The sequence below is a fragment of the Octopus bimaculoides genome, chromosome 1 (genome assembly GCF_046866305.1).
Source record: "Octopus bimaculoides isolate indiv1 chromosome 1, ASM4686630v1, whole genome shotgun sequence".
Lineage (NCBI taxonomy): Eukaryota > Metazoa > Mollusca > Cephalopoda > Octopoda > Octopodidae > Octopus > Octopus bimaculoides.
Genome location: NC_142928.1, coordinates 52,228,070 through 52,248,433, shown reverse-complemented (window position 1 = coordinate 52,248,433; position 20,364 = coordinate 52,228,070). Strand labels below are relative to the sequence as shown.

Sequence of the window (20,364 nt, the reverse complement as noted above, 5' to 3'; positions counted from 1 at the left end):
CCAGCGAAAACTCATGCATAAAGTTACGTGCGGAAATATCCGGTCAAACAAATAGTGGTCGTATCATTGACTTTGTTATTATGCATAAACCTGGCATTCGTGATCTCTGTTGCATTAAAGTCATGCGTGGAGGATGCTGGAAGTATCAAGCCAGACTTATCACCCATGAACGGTCACATACTAGGAGAAAAGCATAATATTCTTACAAACAAAGAACTCCTTCGGAGTACTAATGGGTGCTCATTAACTGCTGGGGTGAAAATCCAGTTTGGACTAATGTACAAGAGCAGAACTGCTGACGGTGTGGTTTCTTGAGCAAATTGTGTTACATTGCTCAAACGATTTAAAACGAATTCAGATCAAGGAAGAAATCGGAAGGCTAATGGTAGAAATTCTATCAAACCTCTCACAGGCAAGCGTCTTCTATGAGAAAGTGGTTATGCTTGAAATCGAGTTGACGGCCTTCATATCTATCTATCTATCTATCTATCTATCTATCTATCTATCTATCTATCTATCTATCTATCTATCTATCTATCTATCTGTCTGTCTTGTCTTGTCTGTCTGTCTGTCTGTCTGGTTCTTATAACGCGAAATGCTAAATAATGCATAAGAAGTGCATAAGGGTTTTTGTAATTGTGTTGTCGAAACAAATTATTTCTTAATGTTTAAATTTCTCATGTAATAGGCAGTAGATAGCCGTCGTATTCATCGATAAGTCTGAACTGAACTTCAAGCATGCTCTGTTGCTCAATGAAATGATGATGATAAAAAAATAGTGTGAATATCTAAATGAATATTCAAACATCATGAAACATCATGGAGGATTAAGGCATGTAATAAAATGTTTATAATTGCTTGAAATATAGGATACATCACGTACAGAACAACAATAATATGCAACACCTAAGCAACTAATCGAAACTCATCGCTGAATGTTACAGGATAAGACACTCGGAAAGACGTTTCACTCTCTCACTGTACAAACATGTATTTAAACTTTGAAGGATGATAATATTTACAATGATAAAATGTATTGGTTCATTGTAGAAAATGCAATCCCCTTCATTAATGGTTCTTGAAAGTGTGATCTCTGACTTTCAGAAAATATAAACACACTATTAAAGTCTTCTGCAATTTTGAACAAAAGATCGATATTTATAAATTCTTGCAGATAATTTTAGCGATTTCTATTGAAGAATTACAAACTGCCGACTACCAACCAGTTAAAATAGTATACACGATGCAATTTCTACGCCTTATATATTAAAAAATGTTTTTATTTGTACTAAGGCTTCAATAACAATGGCTGACTTTCATGCTTACGTCTGTTTTATATATTTGAAACTGAAGAATAAAAACTTCACATACTTCCATATGTGAATGAATGAATATATCACTGTGCCAACATATAATAATTAAATACGTAAATGCACGACTTGTTTTCTATCGTTATTTCTTTTTACAGCAACAACCGCAAAAATCCAATTTCTGTATGTACTGTTGACTAATTATATTTCAATGTATTCGTGAACACTTTTAGTATGAATTACACACACACACATGAAATCGTAATTGTAAAGTACAACTCTATGTTTAAAATAAGTGAACTGTTTCTCTGAATTGGAGCTCAGGAAATACATTACAACTTTTTGGTATTATTGAATGCGTATCGAACTATCTGCGTAATTTTGAATTCTGTGAAGTTGTCGACAGAGGTCTTTTGACTTTGTCGCCGCGTTGCTAAGTAACAAAGCTCATAACCATAAAAAGAATGCATCTTAATTCACACCTGATGAACTAAATTGTGATGTTATAGATTTGGAATATATATTTATACTTCGACGTACAAGAATTTTCCATTTTCTTTCTGTGATGTTGTATTAATAATTCTGTAACGGTTGTCAAACTCACATTAATATGCAAGTTAGCAAACCCCTGTGAATTAATACTCATTTTCTCTATAGCTGTGAGCGGCTTTCCTCTGCATCACGTTTGACAGTGTTAAATTAGTTCAATAAAGTTCACAAAATAGAATAAGTTTGCGTGCCGTGAAAAGAAGAGAATTATGATGTTTCGTCAGAGTAGTGAAGGTGTGTGTGTGTGTGTGTGTGTGTGTGTGTGTGTGTGTGTGTGTGTGTGTGTTTGTGTGTGTGTGTGTGAGAGAGAGAGAGAGAGAGAGAGAGAGAGAGAGAGAGAGAGAGTGTGTGTATTGGATGACTGTAAATAGGGTTTAGGAGTGTTATGAAAGGTGTAGTGGAAGATAGCTAAACAGAAAGGATTCTATTAGAAGGCAACAAAATCGAACAACAGAAAGGAAGTGAGGATGAAGGAAGAGCATGTTATGCATAACAGCAAAGAATTAAATTATATACACGCATACCTATACATTTATATAGAGATATATGCACAATTACGCACTTTCCCCTACACATACACACACGCACTCATATATATCCTGCTGTATGAATATATAGTGAAATTTATACGCATAAACATAAAGAATAAACTAGGAAAATTTGAAAGAGGAAAAAAGTCGAAGGAGAAAATTACGGTGAAAGAAAAAAATTAAGAGGAAAGAGTCACGGGGTTGAACAGATGAAAAAAACTATCTACTTATTCCAAGGAAGAGGAAACTCAGACACATGACCGTGCACAGGCCTGCACGTACCAAGGTTCCTATAAATAACAAAGAAAAGAAGGAGAAAAGGATGATAAAAAGCAAGGACAAAAAGAAAGGAGAAGCTTTCATTTCAAGAGTAAAATTGATAGGCATTTCTTTATATTTCCAAGAAAGTGAGGTTACACAACAAATCAAGAAATGGTCCGTGATAGAGCCAGATGTCTTCAAATATCAGGCTACGGATTTGAATAGTCTTTGAATCTTTCTGCAGATATCAAGGATTTGCTATTTTTCTTAACCACATGTCAAAACTGATGGAGCCTGAAGAGACTTATGGTCAATAAAACTCCATTCTTTATTCTACTTTTCAGTGGTCTATAGGACTATATTATCTAAATTTCCTTATTGAAGATGATGGGATGCAATCTGAAGGAAACAGGTCAGTTGACAGTGTAGCTCTATCTCCTCATTTACTCGGCAAGAGAAACAGTTGATGAAGCTGATAGGGGAGCACTTTATGTGACCTCTAACAGTGACTGGTAAGGAATAGGACGACTATGACATTTGAGAAGAAAAATTATATGAATCTGGAGTATATCTGCCCTATTTCATTTCACAACGAGACAATATATTTCAAATACACAATCGCCCCCACACACATAAGCATGTGCACATAGGCGCATAAACTCGCATACACGCGCTTGTACGCGCATCCACGCACATGCACGTATACATATATATTTCGTCATACGTTATGTGATACCAAGCATAATTCAATTTCGTTTGTACCTTCCACATAATGGCCTCAAACCGTTTATTTAAAAATATTTAATTGATAGGAAATTTCCTATAGCTTTTATTATTTCCCAATCATCTGACACAAATCATTTATTTAGCAGTTCCTTGGGATATATGCGAATATTGGCGCTTAATCAAAATAGTAAATTGAGAAATTAATTTCTAATATTATCCATTATTAATAAATAGGTTAACAGTTTAGCCTGAAGCTTGTTTTGTTTATAATTTTCCATTTTTACAGTATAATTGATTTTCATGTTCGTCACTCAAGCAATCGGGGTATATTTGTTGTGCTGACAAACTTATACTGATAGCAAACGAGGAAGATATATATATATATATATATATATATATATATATATATATATATATATATATATATATATATATATATATATAAAACAAAAAAAAAATTCGTTAAGTTCATTTATTTTCTTTTATTTTGGAAGCTAATAAAATATAACAAGCCATTGAATAAAATTCTAGAAATACCAGCTAAATCACCTTCATCTAAAAAAAAAAAAAACCCGTTGTCTTAAATATTGGTATTGACAATGTAGATTTAGATGTATCAATCTACGAGGGGGTCACGTTTGGGGATACCCTAAACCCTACATCAGCGTGATGAGCGATGTCATGAGAATGGATAATCAGCATCATCGGTAACGAATAAATAAAATTTGGAAAAAAAAACGTACTTCTCAAGAAGTTCGATGTTATGACAATAGAGCAAACGTCACTAGTTGCTGTTTCTGATCGCGATTATTGTTTCTGAGGCTAATATTCCAAACTGTTCCTTTCTGCCTATTCGAATCGTTTGACAAATTTTTCCATTATTGTATATTTAAAAATTCTCGCTTGTTAATTCGTCACTGATAGTCGAACGACTTCCATTTCCATAATCGTAATCTGCTTTATTGATTTCCTGAAGAAGACATTCAAATAATATTTCTCTCCCTTTACTTCTCATAGTCATCACTTTCTCTCTCTTTCTTTTTGCCTCTCTCTCTTTCTTTCTGCCTCCCTCTTTTTCTTCTGCCTCTCTCTCTCTCTTTCTGCTTCTTTCTCTCTCTCTCCCTCCTTCCATCTTTCTCTCTGCCACTCTCTTTAGGCAATGAAATATTGAAACTTTATGAGAATATCTAAGTGACTTGATCAGGGTCAATGATAAGATTTAGTGTCTCAGCGTGGACATTTGCCGAGTACCTGACATTTTATAAATTCGTCTGTTGTGACTTAAACAATCAAATATAACTTTGCTTAGCTTTTAGACAAATAATTACACTCTATACTTCGCAGTCACACGATAATCATGTGTAACTTTGACAGTTTTAGATTGCATATAACATGAATTCGATTAGGAAATGCTAAAATGCTTTTGAAATTCAAAATGTAAATAAAGTGAAAACGATAATAACGAAGAAAAATTGTAAGAATTAATTATTATCTTGAAATTTGTCATTTTTAGAGAAAATAAAATATGTTTCTTTCAAAACTGCATTTTAATTAGCAATTAGAATGTAATTTACCTTTCTGTTGTTGGAATCATTTTTCATGTAGGGAAGTAGTTTCTTCCATTTTCTCTGCATATTTCCAAGAAATGATAATTCTGTTTCATAGAATCGCCATACTGGAAAGACAATTTAACGGATGTACTAACGCAAGAGACTAAACGGATTAATTATTGCAGAAGTCCACTACCATCACAACAAAACTTCCACCTTCATAGCCGTCTTCACTATCTCAACTACTGGTTTTCCCCTGTTCTATCTCCTCGCTCTTCTTCGTCTCTGTCTTCTTAGTCTTTGTCTTCTTATTCCCTCTCATCTCCTTCCTTAGATTTTCGAAATACACCTTAGTGATACACGTTTTTATGTCTGATTTCCCTCGTTGATGTAGCTTGGATGATATAGGAATGCAGCAATATAAAACCAAATGCGAGAACAACTGACTAATTTAATGCGTAAAGCAATTTGGTTATTGAATTAAATTATTGTTCTATGGCATTAACCGGAAGACAAATTATAACAGTAAAACAAATATATTTCAGCCTTGAATAATGGCAAGTAACATTCGCATTCATGTGAGAATTTAAGAATCCATTAGTTATGATTAGAATGATTAAAATAGGTTTAACAGCAATATTCTTGAAGTTACAGTTGTACGGCTGTTTCTTGTCTTTTATATATTACTCTCTCGCAACTCTGAGGAATAACTTCTTTGAGAAAGCACGGTTGATAACAAAATCAAATTGACAAAAGACACACCATTTTAGACACATGGCATGCTAGCCACACCAAGGTATCCAACAGAAACAGTTTGGATGTGAACTAGGAATAAAGTGGCGAATAATGTGGTTTCTTATGTTTGGAATTTCAAATTAGCAATCTACTTGTCGCCGTTGATACCTGTATTATTCACATTTATTTCGACGTTGTTATTACTGACATACTTTTTAAGTTTCTAATCTGCCTGAACTGAACTAACTGAAAGTAACAAAACTAATCGCATCGATAAAGAAGAATTGAAAAATAAAATTATTATTTTTCCCCAAAGAATCTTATAATTTATTGGCAACTTGTCCAGAGCTTGGTTACCACCAGTGGAACTGTGTTGGCACGGTGACTAATAAGTGTACTTCTAACATATATAATAAATAAAAGTTGGTTTTCGTGAATAGGCATAAAATTCTGTAAGATTTTTTTTCTTTTTTTATTCTTTTACTTGTTTCAGTAATTTGACTGCGGTCAAGCTGGAGTACTGCCTTATAGGGTTTTAGTCAAACAAACTTACTCTATGGTTCTCTTTTGTTGAACCGCTAAGTTACATAAACACACCAGCATCAGTTGTCAAACGATGACAGGGGGACAAACACACACACACACACACGCACACGCATACACACACACATGTATACGACGGGCTTCTGTCAGTTTCCGTCTGCCAAATCCACTCACAAAGATTTGGTCGGTCCGAGACTATAGTAGAAGATACTTGTCCATGATGTCACACAGTGGGACTGAACCTAGAACCATGTGGTTAGGAAGCAAGCTTCTTAATTCATGTCTTTTCCAAGAGCAGTATAGTTAACTTCGGAGAGGAAGACAAATAAACCCATCGACTTTAATCACCGAAACAGTACTGCTTCATGACATTATTTTACAATAGAAAATGTTTGCAGCAAAACATATTAATGAGAAATAAAGAGTTTTAAATTCACAATTTCTAATATATGTTGTTTAATTTACGAAATTAAAAATTTCTAATATCAGAAACAGAAATCAGAATTGTGGCTGGCGGAATAAGTAGAGCGCTGGGACAAAATGCTGTGTCATATTTGTCATCTTTTACGGTCTAAATTAAAATCCAACCCAAGTCCAATTTGATTTAATATTTCTATGAGTGGTAAAAATAACTAGCATTCAAGTGCTAGTGTTTATCAAAGCGATTACACTCTTTCTCTTTCAATATCTTGTAGATTTGTATCTGAGGTACAAATCAATATAAGAAAGACAATTTTCTTCTTTTATCATCAATCTATAAGTGTTATAAGTATTAGATTTGTCTGTGCTCCAGAAGGAAATTTATCTTAAAAATAGGAGTTTGTTAAAAGGAAATGTGTAATAATAATATTGGTTTCAAACTTAGGCACAAAGCCAGCAGTTTTAAGGGAGGGGCATGTAAGTTACATCGACCCTAGTATTTAACTGGTACATATTTTATCCATCCCGAAAAGAAGAAGGGCAAAGTCGACCTCGGCGGAACTTGAACTCAGAACATGAAGACAGACGTAATACCGCTAGCATTTTGCTCAGTGTGCTAACGATTCTGCCAGCTCACCGCCTTTTTAATAACAACAATACAGATTTCAAATCTTGGCACAAGGCCAGAAATTTCGGGGGAGGGAATGCATCGACATCAGTGCTCAACTATTACGTATTTTATCAACTCCAAAAAGGATGAAAGGCAATGACGACCTCGGTGGAATTGGAACTCAGAATGGATGAAATGCCGCTAGACATTTAGTCGAGTGTGCTAACGATTCTATAAGCTCGCCTCCTTTTTTAAAATATGGCATTCAAATTCATTCTGGTACAAGACTTGTAATTTCGCGGGGAATGGTTAAGTCGATTATATCGATCACAGTGTTCAAATGATACTTATTCCATCAATTCTGAAAAAATGAAGGGTAAATTTGACTCCAGCTGTGTTTGAACCGAGACCGTGGAGACGGAGGAAATGCCGCCAGGCATTTAGTGCAGCGTGCTAAAGATCCTGCCCGCTCGAACCCTTTTTTAAAATATTGCTTTCAAATTCTGGCACAAAGTTAGTATTTTTGCGAGGAGGGGTTATGTCGATTATACCAATCCCAGTGTTCAAATGATATTTATTTTATCAAAATTCCGAAAAGATGAGATGCAGAGTTGACTCCGGTTGTATTTGAACTCAGAACGTAAAGTCGGAAGAAATGTCGCTAAGAAGTTTTCTTGGTGCGAACGATTCTACCAGTTAGCCACCTTTGTAATAAAAACAAAATTGGTTTCAAACTTTGATAGAAGGCCAGCAAGTTCCGGGAATTGGCTTAGTCAATTAAATCGACCCCTGTGCTGAACTGGTACGTATTTTCTCGATACCGTGAGAATGAAAAGCAAAGTTGACCTCGGCAGAATTTGAACTCAGAACGTAAAGACGGATTAAATGCCGCCAAGTATTTTACCCAGCGCGTTCGCCACCTTATGTAATAATAATAATAATAATATCGATTTCAAATTTTGGCACAAGGCCAGCAATTTTGGGGAGGGAGCAGGTCAGTTACATCGACCCCAGTACTCAAATGGTATTTATTTTATTGACTCCGAAAGGATGAAAGGCAAAGTTGACCTCGGCGGAATTTGAACTCAGAACGTAAAGACGCATGAAATACCGCTAAGCATTTCCCTTTGAGTGCTAACGATTCTGCCAGCTCGCCGCCTTATGTAATAATATTGATAATATTAAGAGAAAACATCTGCGTAATATCAATCCGATTCGTTGAGTCAAGAACATCTACATGCAGTTATTAATAGTTCAAAATCCGTTAGCAGTTCAAAGACATATATTTCAGTACACGCGGACAGCACATATGTCCTATTGTACACTCATAAAAATGTATTAGTAAGTCTTAGTCTTGGGTTGATCTTCAGTCATAATCTGGTGTTTAATTTCTTTACCTGTATATCATACAAGAGAAGTATCAAATAATAGGCTCTCATAAGGAACTTTCATAACCTTCTACTACTGTTATTTGAATGTTTGTATTGCATGATTTATATTACAAAAATGAAAAGTTATAAATTGAAGACATTGTATTTCTCATTAATATTTTTGTCACATTTTGTATTGCAAAGCACAATCATGCTCTCTAATGGTATTGAAAATATGCATGACTTCTTGACTGACTATCTCATACTTCAGAATCTGACAATACTTGATGTACTTCTGCAACATTTAGTGTTAGGTGTTACGGTATCAATAGATCAAAAGACATTAATATCTACTAGATTCTAATTAAACCACGAAACTCACACCCACCCAGTCTAGAAAGGAATTGCCAAGTGATTATAATATTGTGGATAACCGAGTTGTCACGGTGTAGTAACTTATTCAGAGGAAATGAATGACAAACCCAACTGACGATACAGTACCTAAATCCATTCTAAAGCACAGTCCAATGTAGAGGTTAAATCAAACTCCACCATATATCTACTACGAGTATTTGAAAAACACAAGAACTGCATATATAACATCCTACGAATTTGCAGAAAATGTTATAAATGAAAATCTAAGAGGGTCTTAAAGGTTAGAATCGAGGGATCTCGAAAAGCTGATCCATTCTAACCAAAGAAGGAATCGTACCGAGGGAAGCAACTCTCCCTCTGTGTAAGGGATTTTTCATTATTTTCTTTTACTATCAAAGTGACTAAGACTGTATATTTACTTCCATCAGTAACAAAGAGTATGTGCTTCCGGTCAGCATGTCTAATGAATAGTCTATTTTGCCCAGTGCAATAATTGACGGAAATCAATGGTGAGTTTTTGACCGGTTATTGCCATAACCAAGTGTATAACACTCGAATGCATAACAAGTATGTGTACACACACACACACACACACACACACACACACACACACACACACACACACACACACACACACACACACACACACACACACACACACGCACACACATATTTATGTCTGTATATATGTGTGTATGCTTATACATACGAGAATCAGATATCCAATAAGTCCATATAAAAGTCTTCCAATCTTAAAGTTATAATCTATATAACAGAGAAATATATACATTGGAATTGTTGCTGCTGATGTAATTGCGACTGCAGTTTGCTCCACTGATATTATTGCAGTTATTGCTGATGTTACTGTCATGGTTAATAAAGTCGCTATCACTCTTTTCTGTTTTATTAAGAACATGCACATTGTTTGTTTCCATTGCTTTGATGTTAGACTTTCAAAGTGTAATTAGGTATGCCTCAGGTTTATAACCCCACTATTAAAAAAAGATTCTCTTAGAGATTAAATTAAACAATGTTTAACAATTGTAAATTCTTCGTTTGATCGTTCGTCATATTTATACAAATAATGTATGTGTGTATGTATGCATAGATACAAACATACATACATATATGTATGAGTATATATATATGCATATATATATGGATATGTATATATATGTATATATATATATATACATATACATACATACATACATACATACATACATACATACATACATGTATATATATATATACATTTGTATAATAGTGAGGTTATAAACTTTCCATCACAATAAACGTATACGCTTCAAAAATAATACACACCTAAATACACACAGACACACTCTGCGATATCCACATTGTTGAAGCGTATAAAGTTCATTGTGTTGTGAAGTTTTTTTTTCAAAACTTTGTTTATAGATTGAGTTGCAAGATAACAACATTACTATCAACACAAAAGAATAATATTTTATCACAGCTTTGCTATGTTTTCGATTTCATGAAGTTAGGTATTTGAAGAACGTTTTAAATTTCGAGTATTAGTGGAAATATACCAACTTGTCTTTGGCAAAGCACTAGAAGACGACTTCCTATTAACATTATTCTCAGTTTTTATTTATGTCGATTATCAATGTGTTATGGTTATTGAAGGAAGCTATGCATCAGTATTTAAATTGATTGTTACAATTCTGCATGTTTTCATGTGTAAGACATTATAAATGTAACAAAGTTAAGGGGGTTATGTGTAAAATGACATACACCTCCCCTCCAAGTTCTTAATTACTTAGTTGAAGAAAGGAAATTAAAATGTAGCGGTAACTGTTCGAGATTCTCCCAGAAAAGGGGAGATAATATCAAGAAATTAACGTACAGGAAAATTTAAGGAAAATTTAAAGGAAAATTTGAGTTTTGGCTGGGCTAAGTTCCTGACTGAGCTAACTTTCATGAAATATGAAACTGATGCTTACCCGGAACGACTACTGATGTTATCGAAAGGCCCTGATGAAACAGATTTTACCATTGTGAGTTCCCCAAGGCAGCAACTACTGAATTTTATTTTTATTCGCTATTGGTGAACAACAGTGTCATTGGCTGCAAGTTTCCAACAGAGGAGTCATTAGTTCATTGCTCTTCTGATGGTAAGAGCAAAAATGGACAGTTTGATGCAGAACATTTATTTCAAGGGATTTCGTTAGTAAAGTCCTGGTTTGTCGATTTTCCTGCCGATGTTTGCATCATGCAACAGCAAACATTACTGAGAGATAAAAGATACAAGTAAACACGCGCGCGCGCACACACACACGGGCGCGTGCAAACCTATATGCACACACAAATTAAGTAAATGGATCTCTGACGGTTTCGCCGATCTTTAATCAGTGGTTCTATTGACTGAATTACCTATTCATTGAATAAGCCTGTAGCTGGTTGAGTATTCCATATATATATATGCAAAAACAGGAAAAGAGGGACAACTCTCATCTACCTAGTTTTTCTTACAAGCCTTGGCTGGAGACGAGGCTATGATAAAGGATATTTGTCCAAGAAACTACAGAAAAGAATGGAAACAAGTGCCACACGATTACGAAGCAAGCAACATAACCAGTAGGCCACACTGCAACTATATGACAGACAAAAGTATATGCAGACATGTTTCTGTATATAATTATGTATGAATACATACACGTACACATATATATGTTTACATACACAACCCCCCACACACACACACTCACACACACTTAAATACTTCCCTTTTATCAAATTTTCTTTATTTAAGTATTGGTCAACACAAGGCTATCATAGAAAGCACTTATCCCTGTGAACGTTTATATCTGCACTCTTACAAATGACAGAAACCAAACAAAATTGCTCTAAACTACTAGTATACTACATTATATAGGATTACACAACATTTTGCAGCGTATCTCAAACTATTCCACCAAAATATACCATTAATCTTTACAAGAACAGTAACAACCTGAAAACACTGTTCAAGAACGATAACTATCAAGAATCATAACGGTTGCAGAAACTATAATGATAGTATCTGCAGCAAACTAATACTAATACTACGCATTGCCTGTCGGAAGGACTAGCCTCTTACAAAGGAAGTAACAAAGGAGCCTATATGGAAAGTTATCTTGATGAAAACATTTGATGACGAGAAAATTCAAGAGCTAACATATTAAAAAATCTGGTAGAAACAGTAATAGTATTAATTCATGATAAATGTATCTTTTTCATCGGCTAGTATATTTACGGGTGAGTACTCCGGATGCGTTTCATCTTCCATTGTAGTCTCATCAGTCGACATATACCGCCACTGTAACTTGTAAGACGATTTGCTGATAGTCACCAAGTAAAATTACTAAATCTATTTTTCGTTGACGTAGAGTCAGAGAAATAATGACAGATGAGAATTTTCTAATATGGAATATTAAAATATGAAAACAGTTGCCATCCCGAAACCAAAATCTATTACTGTGCCATTTTCAAGTGTTACACTATTACTCCTCACTACTTTAGTACAATGGACTACATAATTAAATTGTTCTTAGTCCCTGTTACGCAACATTGGAGTGTGATAATATTAATGTCTAAAAACTGCTATATTTAGTCTACCAGTACTCCTTAAACTAATTACAACATTAATCACAAGGTCAAAGGGCAAGAAGATGAAGATCAATGAAACGTCAGTATTACACACAGACACACACACACAGACAGACAGACACACAGACAGACAGACAGACAGACACACACACACACACACACACACACACACACACACACACACACACACACACACAAGAGTTACGAAATGGAGTTGGAAAGATCCGGGCTACACATGTTTCACAATGGGCGGAACCTCAGAAGTGTTAAAATCCAAGCAAGGTGTATACCGCTTTTTACTCTTCAGGCCAGGGAAGTCTTGATTAAGCTAAAGGTTACATTGCCACGTGGATGTACATGTTGGCGCATGGAAAATTGAAACAGAATATGAGGAGAGCACAGTATGAGAGGAGTATATAAATGTAGAGAGAGAAATAAGTATTAGAAGAAGGTAAAAAAAGAAAATATAAGGAAGTGAGAGGAAGTAGGGATTTAAACAAGGTCAATTGACTTGTACTAAACAATGGAACATATATATATATATATATATATATATATATATATAATATTTTTCTAATACCACTCCTCTGCTAATTTTTTTACTTTTCTTCCTGTTTTTTCTTTTAACTAAAACCAAGAATTTTTCAGCACCCCCTCGTATGTATGCATAATATTGTTGCTGGTTTCTTCTCTACGTAGAGGGTTTGTCGAGTCCAGTGACCGTGGGAGCAATTCCATTGTGAGTCCGGTTCCACTGATGATGGTTGTAAGGACAAAGAGAATCTAGACTTAACACAGGCAACCACTCCAAGACCCAAAGGATGAAAGAAGCGGATGCAGGTAAGAAAAATGGTTGACTTAAGTAACGTTCAAATTGGCGAAGGAGAGTAACGCTAAACGGCCTGGCTACGACGATGGCGTCACTCGAGACGGCAACTGCATTAGTGACACTCCTTTCAAATTTCATCACGTGATATTGCCTGTCTCATGCAAAATGTGGTGCTGAGAATGATGTGTGAATCCCACCTGTGTAAGTTCTGATCCATCTTAACCAAATCAGTGCCATTGGCATTTCTTCCTACAGAAATTCTCGAACAGGAGTAACAGCTGATGATGATGATGATGATGATGATGATGTGTGTGCCTATGTGTATTCATGCATGTATACATACACACACACATACATACATACATACATACATACATACATACATAAACACATACACATATACATAGATGCTTGTATTTATGAAAATATATATGTATGTACATACACACACACACATATGAAACATAAAAGTAGATTGTGTTTATGTGCTTCATATACTTTGTTGACGAAGACATCATTTCCTTCCTCTAAGCATGATGAGAGTTCAAGATTTTAGTACATGAGAAAAGTGAAAAATTTATCTACATCTCTTTAGACATCCTCGGCGAAAAGTTTAGAATCTCTTGTTATATATAAAATCTCTGTTAGGTTTTCTAATATACGGCTATTGTACTGAAATTTTAATTCCACAAACATATACATGAACTCACGTGTACACACATGTATCAGTTATTGGAGTTATAATGAAATTTTACTTCTAATACAGTTATTGGAGTTATATTGAGATTTTACTTCTAAGACAAATGTACTTTAGAATTATTTCATATGCTAAATTTTATCTTGTGTCCAGCATCTTGAAATATCTGTAAAACACTCAATTAAAACACTCAAAAACCACTCTTTATGAGACTAATCTCTCTTCAATATACCTTATTTTATATTTGCTATAATGATCGCTCCCGGCGATACACATTCATATCAGCCAATAATGCATTTCAATGATTAATCTACTATTTCTAAATATTTCAGCTCCTAACAACTCCTAACAGTTGTTGACGTTCTACAAACCTCAAATGAGACGGACAATACCATATACATTATTATGTCTTCACCTGATATGGTACTGCTACTGCATACGCGAACTTATTGGACTGTATCGAAAAGGAAACGACCCGACTTACCGGAAACGAGTCACCAATATATTTCAATTCCTTGCCATTAGACACAATGCTCTTCCCCTTTTTTTCTACCGAACTACAATGACTTCTGCACCATAGATCTAGCTACCTGTATATCGCAAATCCTTTATGAGAACATTGGCAAACTCGTCCTTGTTCCCCATATTGTGTCCATCAAGGCTTTGAACCGACAACTATGCAAATTCCTTACCAAGCACATCAAACCTTTTGAAACTTTTCCCCATTATACTTCTTCTTACTGTCGTGAGCATACAGATGTTAAAACTAAACACCAGCCACATTAATTTCAACACCTTGGAAAGGCGTACGAAGCTTATAGGTGCAGAATCTTTTTCTTGGACTAAACATATTAAAATGTAAGTTGTTCAGTATTAGTATACATCATGCAGTGGGAATTACACAACGAATTAGAAATAATCATGCTGTGAGGAAAAGAAACGTCCTCAAAATGTTTAATACTAATTTAATTATTTCGGCAGGATATCTCCCTCTCTTACAAGAGCTTCTTAGCAAAGCATAGATTTTACCACACTAAACGAAATGGTAATGGGAAAATTAAATTTCAAAATAGAACCGCAACATCGTGGACGAGTAAACTAGAAAAACATATTCAGAAAAACAAAGTAGTTTTGTATAACTATTCAGCGTCGCCATCCACTGTGTCATTTTATTTGACGCAGTAAACATTAAATACTTGATTAGAAATACTTCTGTTGGAGGAAAGAAACGTTTGTTCAATGTAATCATATCAGCTAGTATCGTTTAATACCTCCTCAGTTGAATATAAGCATCTCCGTACCGACATAACTGTTGTAATTCATAAGTACTGCGCCTTTGAGTAATTGATCTCAGTGATGCTTTTTAATTAAATTTTTCACACTTACTCATGTATGATACTGTACATTCATTCTGTGATTCTCTCGTAATTACTGAGGCAAATATGTTAAAATGTATACTTTGATAAGGAATTTAATTAAACCGAAGCATTTCCAGTTGCCTACCGGATTTGCCGAAATGATTAAAAGTATAGATATTGGTCATTGTATTAACGTTGTCTTTTCTTCACCGCATATATATATATTCCACAGTACTTATATGAAACTAACTACATCTTTAGAATTAATAACAATAACTTACCTATTATTTTTTTGTATGGATAGCGTCACTAATTAATTAACCGGAGTTTACTGGTTTAAACATGTATAGTGTAAGTATCTAAAAGCACGCAGTAGAAGTTGGTCGGATTATTATTGCAACCTGAATAGATTATTGATAAAACATTTGAATGTTGTGTATTTCCTCTGACCGCTGCCGGAATAACAGTTAAATGGAGGCACTGACTAATTGGATCTTGCATATTATGTGTCACGAGTTCTACCCGAATCTTTACTGACAAGCGAGTCATTTTAATTAGATAACGAGGGTAAATGTGTCTATCTGTGGAGTGGGCATCTGTGCAGATATGTCCATAGAGGAAGGACTCTGTAAGTGTTTTGTACTGGTAAGTAGTCGTTCAGGTTCAGATTAACCCTGATTGAATAGCCTATGATCAAAATGATTCAAACCATGATCATCTCCTTTGTATTTAGACAGTATGCATCAAAGTCATAATTTCTATTATGTTTTTGTTCTATTCTAAGACACCGAAACGAGGTTTGAATGTCATTTGGCTGCTATTTCTCGAAGTTCAGTTGACCACGTAGAGGCTCCTTTGTTGGCTCGTTTAGTGCTAAATAAATTGATTTGGGAGGAATAACTTTCAGCGATATTCTATTTAAAGAACGGTTTCATTCAATTATTTCAAAGGACAAGATGGGTCTCGATGAATGTTTGAGTGGTAATGGATTTTACTGAGTTTAGGAATGTCTTTGAGTGGTTTGGCATTAATGGGTTTGTTTCATTTATTCAATGTCTCCAAAAAGCTCAGTACTAATGGATATGCTAAATTTAGATATGATTTTCTCAAATGTTCAGCTTCATATCTGCATGCGTATGCTTATATTTTTTGCACGCACACACACACACACACACACACACACACACACACACACACACACACACACACACACACACACACACACACACACACACACACACAGAAACATAAATGTCTATAGGTGAGTGCTGGGTTATAATAACTGAAAAGTATAATAAATAAGCAAAAACACGAAATTGAGAAAATATTTTAATACACAAAGATATATAAAGAAAACTAGAATTGAAGGAAAGAAGACAGATGAGATAAATAAACATGTATTATGAATAAATTTATGATGGTATAAAGAAAAGTAAAATTAATAAATAAAAAATATTTTGCATCATGCTCTACCATTGGTAGTGTTGTGAGATAATGATGCCCAACATCACGATAATATTGATGATGGTGATGGTGGTTGTATTAGTGATGGAGTTTATTGTTAAAACTAGGCCGTAACGGACATAATGCTTTCCAATACATCACTGATGATAAACAGACATAAAGCAGAGTTTTGGGACGGCTATTGCCAAAATGCGTTTCTATTTTGCACGCTAAATTACTTTCACAATATAGAGTCCCTTGCTTTTCTCTGTTTTCGTTTGATATTTTCTTTTTTATATTTATTTATAGTTTTTATTTATTCTGTGGCGGTGACTTGTTTTTTTTCCTACTTTTAATGATTTAGTTTCTGTGTGTTTTACTTATTTTTTCTCTCGACCTGCCAACCCAAGCATTTTGAAGGTAGTTATGTATCAAGCGAGGAATGGACAAACTTGCAGTATAAAGAAAATTGCTTTTTTGGTAATACCGCTTGGTCACGAGAAATTCTCATTTATTAAAAGTCAAAGAGATAAATAGATAGGTATAAGGAGAGAGAGAGAGTAAGAAAGAGAAGGAAAGATACAGAGTGAGAAAGAAAGAAGAAAGAAAGAAAGAGAGAATGTGAAATGGAAAGAAAACACGAGAAAGAAATGAAAACAAAAATACGGATAGATAGGTAGGGAAGGAGAAAGCAAGAGAGAGAGAGAGAGAGAGAGAGAGAGAGAGAGAGAGAGAGAGAGAGAGAGAGAGAGAGAGAGAGAGTGAAAGAGAGAAAGAGAGAGAGTTTAAGGTAGAAAAATAGGGACATAATGAGGCACGAGAGAAAGGTGTGTAGAAACGTCTGTGTAAGAATGATAGAGGGAGAAATGGAAACAAAGAGAAAGGCAGGTAGAGAGGAGAGAGAGAGCGAGAGCGAAAGAGAGAGTGAGCAATTGAGCAAGCGATTGAGAGAACAAGAGAGAAAGAAAGAAATAGAGAAAGAGAGACAGAGAGAGAGTGTTGAAATGCTAATAGATAAGGACAAATAAGAAAATAAAACCGAGAAAGAATATATGTAGCTAGTTAGCCAGATAAACAGACAAACATACACATACACACGCAGGTATACATTTATATATGTATATATATGTATGATATATATATATATATATATATATATATATATATATATATATATATATATTAAATATATATATATGTATGATATATATGTAGGTAGATACATACACATATGCTTATGTGTGTAGTGTATATATATATATATATATATATATATATATATATATATATATATATATATATTTACATATATATACTTGTATATATGTGTATGCGTGTGTACGTATGTGTATGCATATATGTGTTTGTGTGTATAGTGATAAGTAGATACAGATAGATATTTGGTGAGATGGAGAGTGAGAGAGTGTCAATGAAAAAAGAAAAAAAGAATAAAATAGCAAGAATTTCCACTCTCCATATCTCTTATCTCGTATCTCATGAGAATATGGTTCACAGGGACATTTGTTTTCCATACAAAAACACTAAGAGACACACATCTACACATACTAACGCACACGCACACACACACACATAAACACACAACGCACGCGCGAGCACACTCACACACACGCGCGCGCACAGACCGTCGGAGATAAGCAACAATGCACACATGTACACCCATCAACATACACGCAGCAAAATACATTAACATCAATACGATTTGTCGTGGTTTAAAATAATTTTGCAGTGTTTGAAGCATTTAAGCAAACTTACGTTACAGACAAACAGCTTTTTTTCTTTTTTCTTTTTACCTTCTGCAGTGTTTCAGACAATGTTTATCACAGATCGAGGAGTTTGCAACGGTATAGTAAATATTCTGTTTCTCTGTAGAGTAAACTTGAGTTCATGTTTCTGGCGAGGTTTGTTCTTCATGAAGAATTTTATGGAGTATTTTTATACATGATCACATACTTTGTCTCTTTCCCCCCTCTCTCACAGACACACAAATACTTACATACACATGCTAACATGCATCCTCTTCCCCTCCATATACATATATATACGCATACACTAATGCCTTTGTAATGCGGGTGAATTAACTAATGTTAAAGACAGGAAAGCGACTATATTTGGCACTGGATCTTTGCTATTACTATAACGCAAACAACAAAATCTACTACTACTACTACTACTACTACTACTACTACTACTACTACTACTACTACTACTACTACCACTACTACTACTACCACCCGTAACAACAACATCAACAGCTACAACAACAAGATCGCTGAAAATGTTGAGGTGAAGAATGATATTACTATCATGAGCTCAAATATTGGAAAGCACTTAAAAACGGTGGGGAGGTAGGAATCTGCTGAATCAGGTCTTGTTCATGGTTTCTGCTTGAAAGTGTTTACGAGTCTACGTGAAACCATAGTGACAGAACTAAATGAATAGCCATCGAAGTGAGGTACACCACTACGGTTAACAAAAGGAAAGAACTTGGATGATAACGAAGGACAAATTGGTAAAGGAAATGCTATCTTAAATTACCAATTAATTACATATCTACTATTTATGTAGGAACACCCGACAGAGATAGTTTCGGAAGAGGTATGGTAACATTTACATTAGAAATATCTAATACTTGATGAATAGAAAGGCTACCGAATTAGGAGGGACGAAAGACTTATTAATGGCCGAAAAGAAAATGAAAATGTCTGAAATATTGCAGAAGATAAAAAGTAAAGCTTTTTGTCTGCAACCTAAGTTTGCTTAAATGCTTCAAACACTACAAAATTATTTTATTCATGCGTTAATCGATTGCAGAAAAGCATATGGCCTAATATCATATCCGTGGAAAAGCGGTTCCTAGAACTTTCAAGAGTTCGAAAATAATTAGTTTCCTTTTAGAAAAGGCAATACGACATTGCAGAGAAAAGTTAACAACTGCAAGTCAAAGATTAACATACATACTAGGGAAGCTAAATCTTTATATCTTTTTTGTAATCGCTCTGCTCTCTTCGTCGATTCTAACTAAGCTAAAGAGGGATACTCAGTGAAGAAGAAAGGGAGAAAGTGAATAATCTACCTAGCTATGGATGACATAAAATTTTCTGTCAGAAAAGTATTCCCTGAATTCATTATTGTAAGCTGTAAGAATATTTAAAATGACATGGGGTAATATTCCGATCGTGAAATGGCTATGCTATGATAAAGCTGAAAAAGTGGTGCTGGAATACACCTACGTAATGATGAAACTTTAGAATCATTAAATATAGAAGAAACATAAAAATGAGTACGGGAAAATAACTAAATGAAAAATATGGAAATGAAGGAAACCCAACAGCAGGAATTATTGAATAGAAGAATGATGAAATGAAGTATGTCAATAGCAAAACGAAGGAGATCACGATGTAAAATGTAGACAGGGTATACTGAAG

The 20,364-nt window shown here is 34.6% G+C and overlaps 1 long non-coding RNA gene across 1 annotated transcript in view; it reads right to left on the bottom strand.

The window, feature by feature from the left end:
* LOC128249833 (uncharacterized) overlaps positions 1-18,839 on the bottom strand; it is a 38,753-nt gene extending 19,914 nt beyond the window's left edge. Inside the window, exons 1-2 of the long non-coding RNA XR_008265959.2 lie at positions 18,692-18,839; positions 4,951-5,051 (exon numbers count right to left, since the gene is read on the bottom strand). This is a non-coding gene — a long non-coding RNA (uncharacterized LOC128249833). The remainder of the gene's footprint in view (positions 1-4,950; positions 5,052-18,691) is intronic.
* Positions 18,840-20,364: the final 1,525 nt, after the last annotated feature.